Here is a 20,248-nt window from a genome sequence, read left to right on the forward strand (position 1 = left end):
TTCTTGCTGTGAGCCAGTGGCTGTTCTGGGTTCTGCTGTACTGTAAATGGCACTGGAAGGTAGGAATTCCCAAGTGAGCTTTAAATGAGGGCATCAGAGTGTATCGGTGCTCTACTGTGTTACAGAACATTGAACACTGTTGGAATGCAACCTCAGAAATCAGTCTGTAAGCTGTTACAAACGCCTTACAGATCTGGCCCTCTCAAAAGTATGAGCTAAGTGAGAATTTATTCAATGAAACATATTTTTATCGTGCATAAACATTAGACAAGTGTTTGGATGTTGGCTAATTCAAGTAAAGCAAGCTTAGCTTCTGAGAAACAGGATAGGAAGCACAGCATTGTCAACTATCAAATACACTCTGCATAGTCAGGCACTAGGCAGAGGATGTGCACTCTGCCAACTCTCAAGACTTGAAAACATTCAGCGATAAAAACAACTGAAAATTAATGTTAAGTTTGCAGGTAAAAGTCAGGAATAAAATACTGTAAGATTCAAAGCATCAGGTAAGGAATAAAGACCCCAGTGAGCCCAGTGTTCATTTGCAAAGTGTCTTTTGGCCTCCTGGAGAGCTAGACTGGATTTTTTTTTAATTTTTTTTTTAATGTAACTAGTAATTTTGTGCATACAAAGGCTTAGATAGTCATTCCGGACAGTTTTGGAAACCTGGCAAGTTCTACTGTCAGGAGACTTTTTGGGGAAAACAAACAAACAACCTCCCCCCCAAAAAAACCCAAACAACAAAACCCAACAACAAAACAACCCCACACAACCAAAACCAACAATGGCTGTAGAATGGTGATAGATCTTTTGTATCTCTCTTTCTCCATGGCAATGAAATATATTACACTTTAAAGATTCATAAATATCAGATTTCTCATATATACTTATTGCTGCCTAGTCCTGCAGTTTATAATCTCTACGGCTTCCTTCTTTTTTTTGACTCTTAAATTATTTCCATTCTCATTGAAATAATTTCCATTCTTCAGTGACTATAGTCACAACCTGAAGCTATCTGTTATAGGATAGCAGCAAGAAGAAAGAGGAAAAAAAAAGAAAAAAGAAAAATGGCACATCTTTCTCCCCATTACATTCTAGATTATTTGACAAAAGTAAATGCAGCCAGCAGAAACAGAGAGAGGAAGCAAAATTTCTCATTTGCACCCATCTTTGCAGTGGGTCTAAGCCCTGCTGACCCACAACTCAGCATTTCTGAAACACCATTTCCAAGCTCTCCGTTGCAGCACCTCTCCCAACTCACACTTCTGCCATAACTCAGAGTTTATATCTACGGAGTTGGAGTTTATATATGGTTAAAAGAGGAGAAAGGAATCTTGGAAAAGTAATGCTTTTACATTGCAGCATAAATCCTAAACCCTTTTGAGTGTTTACTTCAAGGGAGAAAGGAATTCTGTCTTTGACTAAGACAAGATTAGCCTTAAATTAATTAGACAATAATGATTTTAATGCAGGACAAGGCGCTCCGTGCTTTAGCTGGAAGCTAAGCAACACCAGCTCCGTGATTGGCATTCTGCTGTGCATACAACAATGTGCTGTGACTGCCAGGACCGGTACTTCCGCAGCACGTTCGTATACAACCGGAGCGTGACTTCCCGAGGCAGGATATCTATCAGGTATTCCGTCTTTGTGAGCCAGGCTGGATGGCTCGCATTGCAGCTTTGGCAATAAGCCAAATATGTCTAGTTACTTGTTTTAATTAGTAGGTCTTTGCTTAGAGCGTTGGTAAAGAGGTCCTCTCTTTAGAAAAATGGCCTGTTAAAGTAACTATGTATTAACCTCTAAATCTAGTCAGCCAGTTACAAGCCCTCTTAACTCTTACTTCTTCCTTCATGTCCAGTCTCCTCAAGCTTATCATGCAAACGAGCACTGGTCCAGACAGAATAACAGACCTTTTTGTTCTATCTCCACTGCAATCCACTTTTTCCTTCCACACTGACTATTTTCAAATAAACCAAACAAAATGGGTTCCCAAGCAACTACTGACTTGGCACAAAGCCTAATAAAAATCCATAGACATTCTGGCTGATAGCACAGCAGGACTACAAAGACTGAGATTTTTCTAAGGTTCTGACATGCTTTTTCTATATCACCGTAGGTCCAAAACCCAAAGGAAAAAGTATTTACAAAGTGTAAGAGAGCTGTGGAACTCCTCTCTGTAAGAGATTCAATTCTATTTATTTGGTTTTTTAAATCAACAAATTGGTGAAAGAAGTCTTTCAAAAGAGGAGACCTCTGGATCTTGTTTTCCTAATTCTTACATTCTTTCCTAGTCATCTGCCACTGGCCCCTGCTGAAGATACAGTATTAAGTTAAATGGTCTTTTTGTCTCGCCCAATCAAATATGTTCTAAGTTCTAGCCATAAATTATACATTCAAAATTTAAGCAGCCATAGTTCTATTAATCTATATTTGTTTCACTCAATGAATTAATCTTTTTCTGACAAACACCACTTGTAACCTTGTATGACATAAAAGAGTTTTTCAGGATTTAATGCACCTAAACATTCATTGTAACAAAATTTATATACGCTAGTGAATGAATTGCTTGTTATGGCAAAAGTCGGGTACGGTGAAGTGGGCACTGAGATTTGTGGTTTCCATGTTGCTAAGCTCACAGAGAACTGTCTGCAACCAACACTGAAACAAAGCAACTAAGGTCAAAGCGTAACAAGTACATTATTTTCACACACATACAGCATAATGTATAACTGCGCTCAAGACGACATTACTACTTTCCTAGGCTTATTAGTTGAACAAAAAGCTGTGAAGTATGCTCTGATCTAGTTATAATATTATTTCATTTCCATAGTTGGCCAAATCACTACCTGGATTGCAAAGTGCAATGTACAGAGCTGCCTGCAGTTCAACAGAGCAGCCAGACGTGTTTCATCTCAATTTTCATTCTAACACTTAGAAAACACCTCGCCAACGTAATTTCCACAATTACAATTAATGTGCTAGTACATAGTTATAAGATAGTTGACAAAATTTACAGAATTTTTACAGCTTCTTTTTTACAGCTTGGTACATTTTAAAATACACACTTACTGTACAAAAAAATGCTCAGATTTGGGGTCTAACATTCATGATCTTAGAAGAAGGTGCTTCTTAAATGAGCTTGGATACAGTGGAAGTTATTGAATTCTCATAGGCATGAAACGATTTACATACGTTTTCTATAGCATCTAAGACACTGAAGTTCAGAGCCCAAGAGGTTTCTAAGCACTACTGAAATAATAATAGTTACAGCAAAGAAATTGGGTTCACTTTAATACAATATAATATTTTCCTCCTCTTCAGATTCCAGAAAGCCATACACCAAAGGAAGATGTGTACCTCCTCTGCCAATAAAAGAGGACATCAGTTTCCTGTTTTATTGTTTCCTCATATTTCATTAGGTTTTTTTGGTCAAACATTGCCATCCAGTGGCAGGAAGAATGGTGGTGTAAATGCTACCTAAAATCCTGTCCATTTTTCCTGTACCATCCAGCCTCAACACGACATGGGCAAATTAACAACTTAAGTCTGTCCCAGCTTACTCTCAGGGCTGGAAATACCAAATGAACACTCGATCACTAGAAGCAGACTGAGCAATCCTGCTCAGCTATTCACAAGTCATCCCAGAAAAGATCAGTCTCAACCTGATGGCTTGGAAAGCACAACCCTTGAAATTTCAGCTGCTCTGAAACATTTACAGTTATATTCAATTCTGAACTCTCTGCCAAGCCCATTAGCCCTTTTCTCCCCCCAGGACTTGTCTTTTCCTATCGTTCACACCCTGAGAAGGCAAGGGACTACGGGAAACAGCTTGCTTGGCTCTTGATAAGGACTTGATGAAGCACCACGATCAGCTCTGGTCATAGAGTCCTTAGAGCAGGTGCTTTCAGCACCATCACCGCCACAGGATGTGCTGGACTTTACCCACCTTCCCCTCCCTGTAACCTGTAGCACTAGATTTCTTTCTTCTGGGTCAGGTTCTACAGTTCAACTACTTCTCAGCTCACCTTGCACAACTGTGGTTGTAATAACAAGCCTACTTCTGCTTTTTCCCCTACAGGAAGCCTTCCCTTGGAACACCTAACCAGCCACTGATTATAGGGACTCAAACCAACTTCTTTTAAAAAAAAAAATAGGGGGGGGGGGGGGGGGGGAAGCTATGCAAGGGTATTCTCCTTAACATATAGAGTCACGTCTTGCTGGTATATTTTCAGGAAAAAGATGCAGCAGATGACACTGTTAATTAGAAACTGGAAAAAAAATTTCCATGACCTTTAAAATTCCCAGAAGTTCTGGAAGAGTTGCTAACCGTTTACCAGAATCCTCTAATTATTCTCATTATCATGGTTAAGAAAAGATCACAGGGACAGAAGAATTCGCACCTAATCTCTTACAACAGGGCTCCTGATCACAGCACCACACTCAGAAACATTCTCAGAAATAGCCAAGCTAGAAACTATTATAGACATCAAATCTCTCATTCTGGTTTGGTTTTTTACAGGAGATCTTTTGGAGTAGGGAGATCCACTGTTTCAGTCCAACAGTTTAAGCTTCATGACTACCTCATCTTTCCTAGCATATATCTCTTGTTTAACAATCTGAATGCAGTTTAGAATCTTTAAAATTATCTTTAAAATTAATTACATATGCAGTAAAATTATTCATTGTTTTCCTTATATGAAAAAAAGTGCTGATCAGCTGCAGATGGAGAGCCTATTTCTTAAGTAGGATAAGATTAAATTCTTTCAATATCTCAATAAATTTACTGGGGAACTTTACTGCTAAAATAAACAGTGGCTGATTTCCCTTAGAAGGCAACTATTTTAGAAATAGATGAAAGATAGTAAGTGTCCAGTTTAAGCAGTAAGGTTTTTTGTTTGGTTGGTTTCATTTTTCATGAAGCCTCTCTATACACCACACATCCTAGTTCTGCGTGATTTTTGCTTGGTTGTTATTTTAGTTCACAAAAAAAAAGAAAGAGTTACTGTAAATTGAACTGGAATTCCACATGTAGCACATATTCTCCTGTATTATTAGTAGTCTTTAGCCATAGCATGGAACCCTTGTTTGACAGCAATTTATCAAAATGTATGTAGAAAGATGACCTCCAAACAACAAGACCAGGAAAAATACATGTTCAAGGACCAAACACAGTGAAAGTGGGTTTACGCATTAAAATGAAAACTAGTTTCTTACAACAACGCTGGCAGAGGTAGATGCTGTCCTAGTAAAGCTCACGCTTACATGTTGCAGAATCTCAGGTGAAATAACTGATTTCACACACACACACATAAAAAAGACAGGGGAGAGCGGAGGGAGGGAAGAAAGGCTACAAATAGATTTGGAAGACTGTAGTGTAGGTTTAATCAAGTAGATGAGGTGACTAAGAGATCATGTAAAAATCACACAGTCGATGACACTTTTCATCAGTTTTTTCACAGTTTCAGACCCACTAAATACATGCTGGAACAGACGGCTTAAAAATACTTTTTCTAGATGGTTGGGTAGGTTTTTCATGGGGTTTTTTTTGTTTGTTTTGATTTGGTTTTGGTGTGGGTATTTTGCCAGTAGAGGCTGCTACTTCCTTTTAGTTCAGGAAACACGTGCAACAGTTGCATAAACACTAAAATACAGAAAATCAAGTATTGTGGAAATTGGTCGTTCTAATGAAATCACTAACACTTGGAAGTTAAGCAAACAAGTAGTTTACTCCAAATCCTACATTACTGATTCATCCTCAAATGTTTTTCAGCAAAAGCTCATCATTTCTGTTCATTTCATTCAGGTCAAAGAATTTGAAAATTACGATAAGCCTACAGTTGAACCTCATTCAACGAGTATATTACATTTCTGCAACACTTAGAAGCTTTTCTACAATATTTGTCGCTGAGATATTTATGCGCCTCAGGAGAATAATAGATTTATTTTCTCAGCTCCACAGCATGGCAAGAATGCTTATGCATCTTTGCAGATGGGGAAGGTCACAAAAAGTCTAATTTGGCTGGGAAGGATGTCCAGATCTCCAGAGTCTCCTCAGTCAGCACTAACACCAAGGTTAACACTTGTCTTCCATTTTAGGTTTAAGGGCCTAAAGTATTTCTCAGTGCTGTTTAAATAATAGGTATATTTTACTTCGTATTGCAGCAGCTTTCATACTTTTAAACTAAGTTGTAAGTCATTGAACAGCCTGACTCAGCCTGGGGGTTGGACGAGATGACCTTTAAAGGTCACCTTTTGGTATCCTGGGGTGCATTAAGAAGAGTATGGCCAGCAGGTTGAGGGAGGTTCTCCTCCCCCTCTACTCTGCCCTGGTGAGGCCACATCTGGAGTACTGTGTCCTGTTCTGGGCTCCCCAGTTCAAGAAAGACAGGGAACTACTGGAGAGAGTCCAGCAGAAGGCTACAAGGATGATGAGGGGACTGGAACGTCTCTCGTCTGAGGAAAGGCTGAGAGAGCTGGGTCTCTTTAGCCTGGAGAACAGAAGACTGAGAAGGGATCTGATCAATACTTATCAATATCTAAAGGGTGGATGTCAAGAGGATGGGGCCAGACTCTTCTCTATGGTGCCCAGCCACAGGACAACGGGCACAAACTGGAACACAGGAAGTTCCATCTCAACATGAGGAAAAATTTCTTCACTTTGCGGGTGACAGAGCACTAGAACAGGCTGCCCAGAGAGGTTGTGGAGTCTCCTTCTCTGGAGATATTCAAAACCCGCCTGGATGCGATCCTGTGCAACCTGCTTTAGCAGGGGGGTTGGACTAGATGATCTTCAGAGGTCCCTTCCAACCCCTATTGTTCTGTGATTCTGTCCCTTCCAACCCAAACTATGCTATGATTCTATGATAATCCACCTTTAAGAACTGTATTACAGTGCAAACTTTTCTGCCACTTGAAGTCTCAAAGGTAACAGATTATACTGTACCAAGTATTGCACAAACATGAGCATTTCCCAGGAAAATTCTCATCTTGGAATATGACAAGGTGAGCAATAAAAACAACATGGAAAGATAAGGCACAGGAAGGAAATGAACAAATAAAAGCAGTGGTTTCTACTATGATTCTGCTTTACACAATAGCCAACTATACTCAACAGTCATATTTATACACCTTAGTATTGTAGCCTAGGATGCCTTCCCGCAGCTTAAGACTTCAGCTTGCAGGATTCTTATAGCCCAATGCTTTGGCTGAGCCAAAGCCCACTGATGCCAAAAAGAAGTCCTCCTTTTTATTTTTTTGATCAGAGCCAAAATTTGGCAACCCACAAGTTGATCAGCTGTAGTTCATATTTCAAAAGTATAGACTGTACTTAGACAAACCAGAACTCAGACCTATAGCATTTTCATTTAAATAGCAGCTAGTCAGTCTAGCATTAGAAACCACCTTGATCTGGGGTAGATTTTTAAGAAATTAAGACTTCTACAGCATTTAATGTATGCTGTTCTAGCTTGTTCTAACTAGCAGACCAAGATGTAATAAAAACATGAGGATTGCTTATAGAGCAGAAAAACCCAACTTCCCACATTTAACTTCTTTCTTTTTAATGACAGAATAGCAGATAGCCATTGGAGAGGAATTCCTAACAGGCTTTCAGTGCTTTAACATAGTCTTTAGGTAAAAAACCATGCATGCTAACAAGGGAAAGGACCCTTTAGCTTCCCTATACAGGAGCATCCAAGCTAAGTTGGAATCCACACGACTATACTTTTAAGAGAACTTCCTTCATTAACAAAACCCTAGAAGATTCAATGAACTGGACTTTTTTTGCTCTTGACAGATTCATACAGCAAAGGACTGTTAGTCTACCAGGTAAAGGCAGCAGCAAACATAAGTGCAATGAACCACAGTAAGATGACGAGCCACGAGAGTGACAGTTATCAGAATAAGACCTTTCAACTATTTTTTTCTTGCTTTCTTTCTAGGATCTGACTTCTCTATTCCCATTAGACCTTTTACAATGTGTGTAGTGACAGCAGATCCTCCACATCAGTGGAGGAAACCAGCAGCAAAACAATCGTATCCTCCAGCCTATGAAATTAGCATCCCTCAAGGAACGCCTATTACTGCTTCAATTGCAGAGGATACATCTGGTTATGCTCTGCAGACTGGTCCTGCTTCTCATTAGCCCAGACAGTCATTAACTCTACTCCCTCTTGAAACATTCACATTGACTGTTCACCTGCTCATTAGGAGTACTAGTTGTTCTGAATCAAAGAAAGCTGGGTTTATCTGTATGTTTTATTGCAAACACATAGAGCATCTCTTACTAAAATTCAAGTGGTACTGGCTTAAGTCTACAGCAGTTAGTGTTCAGCGAGGAAAAGTTGAGAATTCTCCTTTTCACTAGAGTGGCATACGGGAGATAAGCCCACCAACCTGTGTAGAGAGGGACAGCGATTCATGTACACAGAATGGCAGTCATCATCATTTTTCCTAGACTGCTTTCCTGGTCCTCGAATTGATAACAGGTGGAAAAAAAGGAAAAAAAAAAAAACAAACCAGAATACAATTCAGATAATTGTCAATAAAACCTTAAGAAATGCCAAATGTCAAAAACATTTCTTATGATCCACAGATTAAATACAGAGGAAATGCAGAAGTAATTACCATACTGAGGACACAGAAAAGGCAGAATGTGCTTGCAAAACTTGAAAGGAAGGCATTTAAAATTGGGAGGGGAAGACAGGGGGGAAGAGTTCCCCAGGACTTAGATCATAAACTATGTCCATAAGATACAACTGTATTTTACAGGCATCAGATGAGCAGTTCAAAATACTTAGACTGAGCAGCTGTAAATTATCAATACTGTATTTATTATGCATGGTCTGTGGTCAGATTATCATATAAATCAACAATAACTGAGATTTTCAAGATTAGAATAACAATGTGTAATCGTTATTTTCCAATTCAAGAAGGGCACTGTTGCCTGCATAACAACCAACCAACTACTTGGGAATCATGAGTTGTTTAACTTTTATGACTATTGGACAAAAAGAATCACAGCACACTGGTGGAAGTAGTCAACACACTGGAGCGTTGGGCTGAGATCTCGACAGCCTGGAGAATGGGCTGATGAAAACCTTATGAAGCCAAGAAACTTAAATGCAGAGTCTTGCACCTGGAATGATATCGCATCACACAGTAGTGCATGCTGGAGGCCAGCTGCCGAGGTAGCACCTTTGCGGAAAAGGACCTGGGCCTCACCAAATGACACACTGAACGTAAGGCAGCACCATGTCTTTGAGGCAAAAAAGGCTTACCACATACTGTTCGGTATTAGCCAGAGTGTAGCTAGCAGAACAAGCGAAGAGATTATTATCTTCTATTTAGTACTTGTATGAGATCACATCTGGAGTACTGTGTCCAGCTTGGGCTTCCTATTACATGAATTACATTGAAACACCACAATGAGTCCAGTGGAGTGCCACTACACATAAGATGCCTGAGATGATTAAGGCCTTAAGGTGATTAGGGGACTGAAGAACATGTTAGAGAAAAGATAGAGCCAGACCCATCTCTGAGGTGCTCTACAAAAGGGTAAGAGGCAACAAAAACAAGGTGCAGCAAAGGAATTTCAATTACACATAAAGAAAAATATTCTTCATAATGGGAGCGTTCAAACACTGGAACAAGCTGCCAGAGATATAGTGGAATTTTATCATTAAAGATATTCAAAACTTGACTGGACAAGAACTTGATCTAACTTCAAAGGCAGATCCAAATTTTACATTGGCCCTGTTTTGAGTAAAGGATTGCATCAAATGACCAGTCAAGATCCCTTTCAACCTTAATTATTATATGAGTCTACAATATTTATCTTTCACATTCACTGTATGAACTCAAGGCCTTAAGTGCTCAATGGCAGCATTCTTCAGGAGAGCTGTTAGAAGCTAATTCCTGCAAAATCTTGGACAGCTTAGAAAGAAATAAAAACCAGAGGGCTTTTTACAGCTTCTCAGAATGAAAAGGAAATGGCCTACTTTATCGGTCTGATTTAATATTATATTACACTTAATGAATTATATTTTGAGTGATCAATGCCCTGTATCATCTTTGTGTAAAATGCAGAAGCAAATCAGAAACCGAGAAGCTGTCAGGAAGAAACCAAAGAATTTGCCAGACACTGTTCAGACTTCTGGCGCAGCAGGAGGCAGCTGAAAGATTACGCAATAAACATTCAGCTAGATGTTTATGGTAAAAGTTATCAGAAGTAACATGGGAAGTTAGGTGGCAAGGTAATTATCAACCTAAGTTTCAAACTTAACACTTCATGATTTGAAACAGGTGATTGTTTCTTTGTGATTGGAAAATAGGGTTATAAATAGTAATATATTATTGTAATATATTACAGTAACATAACGGATTATTTCCTTACCATTTACTCACTCTCCCTACACTTACATACAGGTCATTATGTAGACCTATTTTCTGCTAACATTTGGAGGGTTCTTGTTCAGAAGCTCTAAGCACAGATTTCTTAGTTTTCAGAAATACGCCAAATTGAAGAATGTTAAGCATAAAAGCACACCTAAATCAGGTCTCTCTCTGTAAAATCCTCATAGGAACAAAGACCTGTCATGGGTTTTTTCACACAAGTAGTACTACCCACTACATAGGTAATAACCATCAACCTGTTCATTGATGTTATCAAGGGAAAAAGCAACTTTGTCCCTCTCCATTAGGATTTTACACAAACATAACCATGTCAGTACCTTTAAAATGAGAACAAGTCTTTGGCCCAATTCAGAAGAGATGACTCTTGCCCTAATCTCAGGAAACCTGCTAGTGAAAATCTTTGAGAGAGAGAGGTCCCTTCCAACCTCAAATTTTCCATGATTTTGTGATCTTAAAGGAAAATCCATTTCTTTTCTAAAATAGCTAGAAGAATCCTATCTTCCACTTGTTCTGATTTCACAAGAAGGATATTACAGAGCAGACCATTTCCAGGAAAAAAGAAAAACAAAACAAAATAATAGTTCCTTGTATTCTTACAATTCTTACAATTATGTGTAATATGCACATTAGGCAATAAGTGTCTTCTTTTTTCCTCCAACAAACCAAATTCCTGTAACAAGTTAAAGGGAAAATTAAAGGCCAGCAGAAGACAATTCAAATGGCCCTTATTTTCTGTAGGTGGCAGAAGTCTAAGTCATAACTCTAGTTAATACCAGGATGCAGCTAGAAATTCAAGTGAACTATTTGCCAGTTGTTATTTTTTTAATAAAACAGCATAGCTTACAGCGCTATTGCTCAAGTTTTCCAGATGATCCACTTAATTCCAGAGCAGTTTACAAAATATCATTTTGTATTAGATTGGTTGTTTGTTTTTCCCATTCCAGTTTTGTGCATGTCTGTATTGGAAACTGGACCCTTCATACCGTGTTTCTAGCTTCTGTTTGAATTAAACTTGAAAAAAATTTTAAAACTTGTTCAGCTTTCCACAGAATCTGCCACATTTTAGGCCAAGCCACACAGTGCTTGCTAAAGCATAAGTTTGCCCATATCAGTTTTCCATTAATAAAAAAAAAAAAAAGTTTGTTCCAAATAAAAGCACAGCCTGTAAAACCCATGATTCAATTTACACTCTGTTGAACCCAAAAAAATCAGATAAAGCTTTTATCTTTGTATAAAATAGTTCTGGAAAAATGCAAGTTGATTGGACAGTCCAGAGGAGAAAAATAAAAATGTGCAAATGTCTCAGAAATATAGCCTAAAATAGAAAAAAAAGGATTGTTTACTGATGAAGCAGCAGCAGAATCTGCCTTTAGAGAGGCAGAATAAGTTTCTCATACCATCCATGAGAAATAGGAGAGGTAACAATGGGCTTAACTGGTGGAAGAGAAACTTTTTAGGTCTCAAGAAATACTGTCTTAGGTGTTTTTGAAAATTCTGTCATGACTTGCACCTGCAAAATCTTCCATAGAAAGACTGACAGGCAGTGGGCACTGCGATGAATCCATGGTACTGTACAGTTGTATTTCACCTATCCTTTGTCAGAGTCTGGCAGTAGTTTATAGAAAGAGATTATGCCTGTCTGTCCAGCAAGAAGTGAAGTAACGTAGAATTCACGGTCCTGCTGTCTGCATGCATTAAATCCTCCATCACTCGTGCCAATTGTATTGCGATGCCTTTCCTCAGTGAGAGTCAGTTTTTTGACTGACTCACCAATATGTACCGTCTATGATATAAAGATTTGTTTGTTCAAACCATATTCTATCCACATTAACTTACCATTAAAAAGGTACATATCCAAGTAGCAGGAACAGGCAGTAGACAGAGCAGTTCGGAAGATAGCAGAGATTTCAAAACAATTTCTTATCAAGCAGACTTCTGAATTGTTTTTTGAAGTTTGGAAAACTTTGCTGCAAGAACTGTTGAAATTAATTCTGACAATATTATTTCACAATATCTTACCATTATTTGAAATAAGTAATACACAATATTTAAACCATTTTAAGAAGGATTTTCTTCAGAACTTCAAGAAATACTTCAGAAGTATACTGTATGCTTCTCAGAATAAACATAGGCATTTTCCATAAACAACAAAATTCCAGGTTAAAGCCAGCTCTCGTCAACGGTTCTGGATAAACAGATAACATTATTCTCCCCGCTCATCAACAAACCTTGTAGAAGACCATCTTTCTTTTAAGCACTGATAACCAAACTACTTGGCCTGAAAAAAATTATATGAAAATGTACATTGTCAGAGGATGTATTGCCACATTTATAAGGCAGCTGTGGGAAAGGGAGCTCATGGAATGGCTCTCAGATGAGCAAGAGTGGCAATGCTGCCTGAAACTGTCACTACCGCGCCGTGGGGTGCAGCTCCCACAGACTTTCAGAGGAATTTCAGCGTTCAGCGTATCAGCAAGTTCCAATCCTACTCACATCTCAGTTGCCAGTTGCATAATATATATCCCTGTAATAGTAACCCAACACTAAAGATTACAAGATGCTTGCAGCTCAATAGCCCATATGTTTGTCATCACTGCTCCAGAATGTCAAGCCTGGAGAGTGCTATCGGTTTATTGTTCTTACAAGGACAATTTTAACATCTCAAGCTCATTGGTCTATTAGGAGTTGCAGAGTATAAGAGTAATTCAGTAAATTCACAATTCACTTGAGTGTAAAGCCAAGATTTCCTTTGTTACCAAAAGGTGTGTATAACCTCTGAAAGAAGCCATATGAATAGAAATGTTTACCGTGTGACTTGGCAAAATCAGCTTCTGAAGCAGTTCTCGGATCACTCCATAAAGAAGTGAATTATTGTCACAACCAATTTAACATAAGAGACTATATCAAAGATCAACAACTTTTTTTATAAACTGCACCAGGACGTGTTACTATTTCTTGAACTTGAAAGAACAAAGTTGTCAAGAGAACTAACATGCCATTGTAAACAAGTAGCAGATGGTAGAGTGATTTCTCTAATGCCCTGTTTAATTATGAGTAACCATGAGCACAGGAAAACAGTCAAACAAGAAAAAGAGGATATGTGGCTACAGCAAACAAAGGTCATGATCTCAATTCTATTTTCCCCAAAAATATTTCCTAGGACAAATCAGAAGGAAAATAGAGTTGCTCATTTTTAGAAAGCAGCATTAAGGTACCAGCCATTAGCACTAGTTCTTCTTCACCGTTTTCCACATTATGAGCCAGATTTTTCCATCATTATCCATAGTATCATTCAACATCATGAAAATATTGCTTTTAACTGTAAATGCTCCCAGCTGAATTACCTATTCAAAATGCACAGCAGCAGGACCTGGATTCATTATTTCCCATGCTGGAAGGAGTTTCAGAGGTAATAAACCTTATTACTTCTAATTCCTTTGCTCTTGATCCAGGCGTGGCTGTAGGGGCATTTCAGATCTCCTATTTGTACCCCACCTTAAGGGGAGGTCTGTCATCCAGTAAGGTATCCATTCTGTAGCAGTTTAAGTTAGGAGGTAAAGCAGATGGGGAAGGAAGCAGCAGCAAGGTGAAAATGTGCTATATCCACGTATATATGTTTTTCTCCCTTAACTTTACAGCGATAAGAAATAAAGATGCGATTCCTCATCTAAATCCTGAACTGTCTTATCTAGAGGATTTTTTTTAAATCCTTCTTTTTCTCTCACACTTATTTTTAATACATATTTTCAAATTAGAGCAATGCTTTAAATACTTGTATGGATATGTATGTATGTATATATGTACTTAAAAGCAGGACTCTGAAAAAGACAATATATGGGTGAAAAAAAGAATTCTCCTTCCTACATGCATAGTGCTTATGCTTGGATTTAGAAAGTAACAATTTCCTCTAACAAGCTGCTTATGAGGCTCTAGCTTATCAAGAAATAAGTTAAAACCCATCCTTTGCAACTTCAAAACATATTAAGTGTTCAGTTGTGAATGACTGTGATTAGCACAAGCATTAAACATTTAACTTTTTGTCTACAAAACGACTACTACTTTTGTCTACTACAACTGACTAATGTAATTCTGTCAACAAGACATTTTCTAACAAGCAGTTTCCCTGTGAACTTGCAAAAATTATTAGAACACTGTTCACATTTTCTGCTTATAACTTGTATAGACACTTCCTGTTCAAACTATCTCATCACATCTTTCTTGTAACTTTTTGGAGACACCTAATTACTAATTTGGGCTGTAGATGATACCAATAAAGTGCACTGAAAGATGAACCTTATCCAGCCCTTCAGTGTTGTGTAAAGCAAACAACGCCAATTTTCGTGTTCTCATTGCTTTTTCTTATCTCCCCTCTCTACAGCGTCTGCTTTCTTTCCCTTTCCCTTGCATTCCTCTTCCTGTGTTGTACAGACCATTGTCCTGAAGGTTCTACAAAAGGTCACTCTCTTGAAGGCTCCTTCACCTCTGTGTGTAGCCCTTCTCCCCAGCTGCAACACATCCTACAATTTAATCCTATCTGGGGGTGCAGTTAAATCTTTGTTAACCTCTTACTGGCAAAAGTAGCATGTAAATGCAATGCTTTAGCATCCAGCTATCCTTCATCCAATCTCACTTTCTGTATGTGTTCTGGTATTTCAGAAAACAAAGTGGTTGCTACCCAGTCAGCTGAAAATGAAACGCAAAAGAACAATCAGCACCACCCTGGCACAGACTGCCTCACTGCTGCTGCCAGAACTCTTCCACAGACATACTGTCTCATAAGGGAGGTCAGAGGCCGTTGGGATCCTGCTGATAAGGAGAAGCACTTAACAGTTTACTTATTTCTGCCACTGCAAAACAATGAGATCCCAACCAAAGACTCCTGCTGAAAGTACAAAAAGGCCACAAGCCACTACCACCTCAGCCGTACAGGCAGCCTGTCTGTCCACCCCCCACAACCACCTTCATAATCTTCTGGAGTATCTTCCTAAGAAAGAGATGCCCATTTCAGGGAAAACATATCCATTTTTTGGTCAAACTGTAGCAAAAAAGATAGGCCTGTAATGAAGGTCTACTTATATGCGATAAGAAACTATTCATTGTTACTTTAGGTAGAAGGCTAACGATTCTTAGAATAAGCACCTGCTACACATCATGATAAAAAGGAGGAGCTACGAGACACTTCAAGGTCCTTATAGATGTACTTTTCAGAAAGGGAGGACACTAATTGCTTCCAGCAGCATCCTTATCTTCCTGAGGCATATAGTGAACAGTTACCAACACCGAAGTACCGAGAAACTAGGGGAAAGGCAATTTGGGTCAGGCTCCCCACGACCACCAACCCGTAAGCCCCCTACCCAAATTATCCCACCTACTCAAAAGATAGAGGCGGAGAAGGGAACTGAGCATGCGTTCTAGTTTGCATACTAGGCAAAGAAACATGAACCAATTATTGCAATGGGGAGTGTACCACTTTGTAATCTTTGTAATATTCGTGTATAAATATGACGAGAGAACCAGCGTTAGGTGTGCCTCATTAGAAGCACTATCATCCTGAAACCCAGCGCTGCAACAAAAGGAAATGCCTGCTCCTTAATCCTAAATTGGTGTTAAGGAGTTTTCTTTTATTCCCAAATTTTAGTGACAAAACCACTATTACTTACTGTGCTGATTAGCCTAAAAATTTAGTAGCATTTGTGTCTCCAGATCCTCAGACCAGAGGTTTATGAAAATAAAACCAACACTACTGAAATAGGGGGTTTTCTGTGTTTTTTCTTTTAGGTTTCATTTACTTTTAATAAAGCTATACACCCATACTTAGAGTGAGTATAGTGTCAACTGTCAGCATGACTGTGACAGTTTCAGGACATTGTCATAGAACCACAGACTGGTTTGTGTTGGAACGGACCTCAAAGCCCATCTAGTTCCCACCCCCCTGCCATGGGCAGGGACACCCTCCACCAGCCCAGGTTGCCCAAAGCCCCATCCAACCTGGCCTTGAACACTGCCAGGGAGCCAGGGGCAGCCACAGCTGCTCTGGGCAACCTGTGCCAGGGCCTCACCACCCTCACAGGGAAGAATTTCTTCCTCAGATCTCATCTAGATCTCCCCTCCTTCAGCTTAAGGCCATCACCCCTTGTCCTGTCACTACATGTCCTGACAGAGCCCTCAATCTAATCAGCAGGATGGGGTAAACGAGCACCGTGGAAGCTGTAAGCACAAGGAGACGGAAAAACACGTGTTTAGATTCCTACATAAGTCAACTGAACACAGAGTCAGCAGAACCCAAGGATGCTCCTGCACAACTCTGTTCTACCATCAGCATCAAAAATATTTATACCAAAGATCAGAAGAAATTGAGATAAGAGGAAATCAGTAAGATATTTCAGAAATTACTCTGGGAGCAAATCAAGGTTAATCTTACCATTTCTGTGAAGTCAGCTGTATTTTCACAAGCAGAATGCAAATAGATGGATAGTTCTAAACTTTTACACATCAGTGTTGTGGCATGAGTGTAAATACACACTATACCCTAGCTGCAACATACTGTAAGTTAGCTAAAAGACAAGTTTCCTACACAGCTCTGTAGTTGTCTAATATAAATCACTCTCATAAGACATGGTAAATGAAATAAAAGAGCTCTGTAAGATGTTCTCAAGAGAGCATGAACAAATTTTTCTGAATATTTTGCAGAACAGCCTCATGGATAATAAGCAAGCAACTCTATAATAAGTAAGCAATGAGAAATTTTGAGGGTCACTGAACGCCAGACATCAGGGAATCTTATTTCAAAGTTATTTTGTTTGGACATTCTGCAACTGATTCTAAACTTGAAAGCAAACAGTGCTCCTTAAAACACAGTCAATGCATATACCAGAAAGACCACATTATGTACCACAGCGAGCAACAATCCACTGAGGAGCTCAGACTTTAACACACCCTCTGTGCCTTTACTCAAGTAGATTTCACTGGACTACTTAGCTCATCTCACATCGCCACACTGCTTGTTCTCTCATTTTAGGATGCACCACTACAGACACTTCAATATTTGGTAGGCAGCCTAATATGTACATACAATAGTTCATGAGAAATACCTACAACTTTCTGCTGTGAGAAAACTTAAGAGCACTGATGAAAATTGCTTGTGTTTTCAGCAAAGAGCTACAGTTTCATACCTGTAAAATAGCACTTGACAAAAGCAGGAAAGAATTCATGCAAAGAGCAAGGAAGCTTTTGGGCAGACAGGTGAGTGCACGCAAAGGCACAAGCTAATACCTGCATGCATTATGGAAGGCTGTGTGAGTGCTGTTTTGCATATACCTCATTTGCAGCTGCCTCACTTGTAGATACATTTTCTGAAGCTAGGTTTGAAAATTTAATCCCATCAAGCTGCTGTGAATAGTGGCTGCCCACACAATCAACAGTCTGACAGATACTGATATTAATGGAAAAAGAAAAAGAGTCTGAACTTCAGTTACTGAATTCTGATGAGGCTATGAAAACCACACATAATATTCAGATGTTTAAAAGACAGATAGATTTTTAAAAGATTTTGCAAAGTTTCAAGGCAAGTCAAGACATCCAGTGCCATGGGGTAACTCACAGGATTTTAACTATGGAAAAACACCTCTGAGAATGTGGCCTAACACCATGTTTACACAGACCTAGCACAACAAAGGTTCTGATGCTGTAGTCTAGGCATGCCACAAACTGCCCTCAGCTGTGAAACCAAATTTAAAGTGCACTTACTGCAGCAGAAACACCACCTGGATGCATGTTGTCCTACAAACTTTGAGCGAATCTATACAGCAAAAAGAAGATACAATTGCAACATAAGTACACATAACCATGCTATCTTTAATTTAGCAAGACATAGAAGACTGTGTTCAGCACAGGTCAGCAAGTCAGAGACTAGCCCTCCATGAACAGTTTCTATATGAGCTCCTGCCAAAAGCCAATACAAAAACTAGCATGACTTGGTCTTTGTTGCCTTTTAGCTGCAAAATTAATTTAACCTGCTAAACTAGCCTGTATACGTTTCTGCCATTATCATCTCTTCATTTTGCTATGAAGTCATTCTGTCTGAAAGGAAATACAACATATACAACTGAATAATGATAAAAGATAGAAAATAGGTCTGTGTTTTGGAAAAAACTGGAGAGGTCCAGCAAAACAGTTATAAATCCAACAGATTTGGCAAAGCTAGGGCTGTAGATGATGGGACCAGGATCATTTGACTGAAGCACATGTCCTCCCAGAGAAAGCAGAGTAGAGGGGAGATTGAATTCTAAACTAGAAATCTAATTTCCAATTCCAATTCCAGTCCACTTTAGAAAGCTCTAACTGAAATTCTGTAGAATCACAGAACGGCCTGGGTTGGAAGGGACCTCACAGCCCATCTAGTTCCACCCCCCTGCCATGGGCAGGGACACCCTCCACCAGCCCAGGTTGCCCAAAGCCCCATCCAGCCTGGCCTTGAACACTGCCAGGGAGCCAGGGGCAGCCACAGCTGCTCTGGGCAACCTGTGCCAGGGCCTCACCACCCTCACAGGGAAGGATTTCTTCCTCAGATCTCATCTCCATCTCCCCTCCTTCAGCTTCAGGCCATTCCCCCTTGTCCTGTCACTCCCTGCCCTTGTCACCAGTCCCTCTCCAGCTTTCCTGGAGCCTCTTTAGGTACTGGAAGGCTGCTCTAAGATCTCCCTGGAGCCTTCTCTTCTCCAGGCTGAACAACCCCAACTCTCTCACTGTGTCTTCATGGGAGAGGTGCTCCAGCCCTCTGATCACACTGTAACACAGCTGTAACACACAGCTTCAGAATCAGTGACTTGTAGTTCATTAGGACATCCTACTCATCCTCATTTCTTAGAGATTACTGGACTAGATTCCTATCCATCATTAAATTACTCCTATATTTCACTACATCAGTTAATAAATATCTAGGGTGCATAAAACAAAATAACATTTAACGCACTTCACAGGTTTAAAAAAAATCATGCATTATGTCCTAGTTACGGTGAGAGCATCTCTGCCACTGGTTCCGCAGCATCATTCTTATTTAATGTACTCCTGAAAGCCTAGCTCATCCTCAAGGTGATATTTACCATAAAAGAGTGTTACTCTTTCTTTGCTTTAGCTGTGAGCTCCCCATTTCCCTCTTTCACATACTCTCCATGATATCAATAGCTATTTGCTGAAATTAGAAATAATAAATCACTAAACGAAAAATAATAAATAGAAGGGAGAGTGATTTCCATCACACTTAGGGAACAGATGGACAGAACGAGCTGATGGCACCTGTAAGCAGCACCATTTTCTCTATTGGCAGGATCAAAGAAAAGTTCGATCCCTAAACCACCAAAGCCTGCAGAACGCTGCGACAGTTTAGTCAGGCATGAGAAGTCCCCATGCTAAACAAACCCTCATTTGCAGCACATCACCATACAGAAGTCAGTCTTATGCTGCAAATGCCAGTGGATCTGCGGTCATGGAAGAAGGGTGTCACCCCAAGTATTTTTTGCAGATTCTGACAGAAGGGAAACATTCCCACACTCAACAAGCCCTAATAAAAGAGTTTGAGTTTATTTTTTTGGTGATAGCATTTATTCAGTGGGTAAGCAAAGTATCATCTTCAAGAGGTTCTGTCCCAGCTTGAGAAAAAACAGTAGCTGAACAGTTGGCTCACATTTCTGTTCTGTTCAGTCCCCGGACTGTGATGGATGGGATGATGCTGGTGGTACCAGCTGAGCGCTGAGCTGGCTGAAGTTTTCAGAAGGGAGATAGCCTGCTCTTGGACAGTGCTTGTCCCGCACTGCTAGCCCCACTGAAGGTTTGAAGT

The 20,248-nt window shown here is 39.6% G+C and overlaps 1 long non-coding RNA gene across 3 annotated transcripts in view; it reads right to left on the reverse strand.

The window, feature by feature from the left end:
• Window positions 1–20,248, reverse strand: part of LOC129211273 (uncharacterized) — a 122,308-nt gene that overhangs the window by 71,347 nt on the left and 30,713 nt on the right. The window lies entirely within an intron of this gene.

Source organism: Grus americana, chromosome 11 (genome assembly GCF_028858705.1).
Source record: "Grus americana isolate bGruAme1 chromosome 11, bGruAme1.mat, whole genome shotgun sequence".
In the NCBI taxonomy this organism is placed as follows: Eukaryota; Metazoa; Chordata; class Aves; order Gruiformes; family Gruidae; genus Grus; species Grus americana.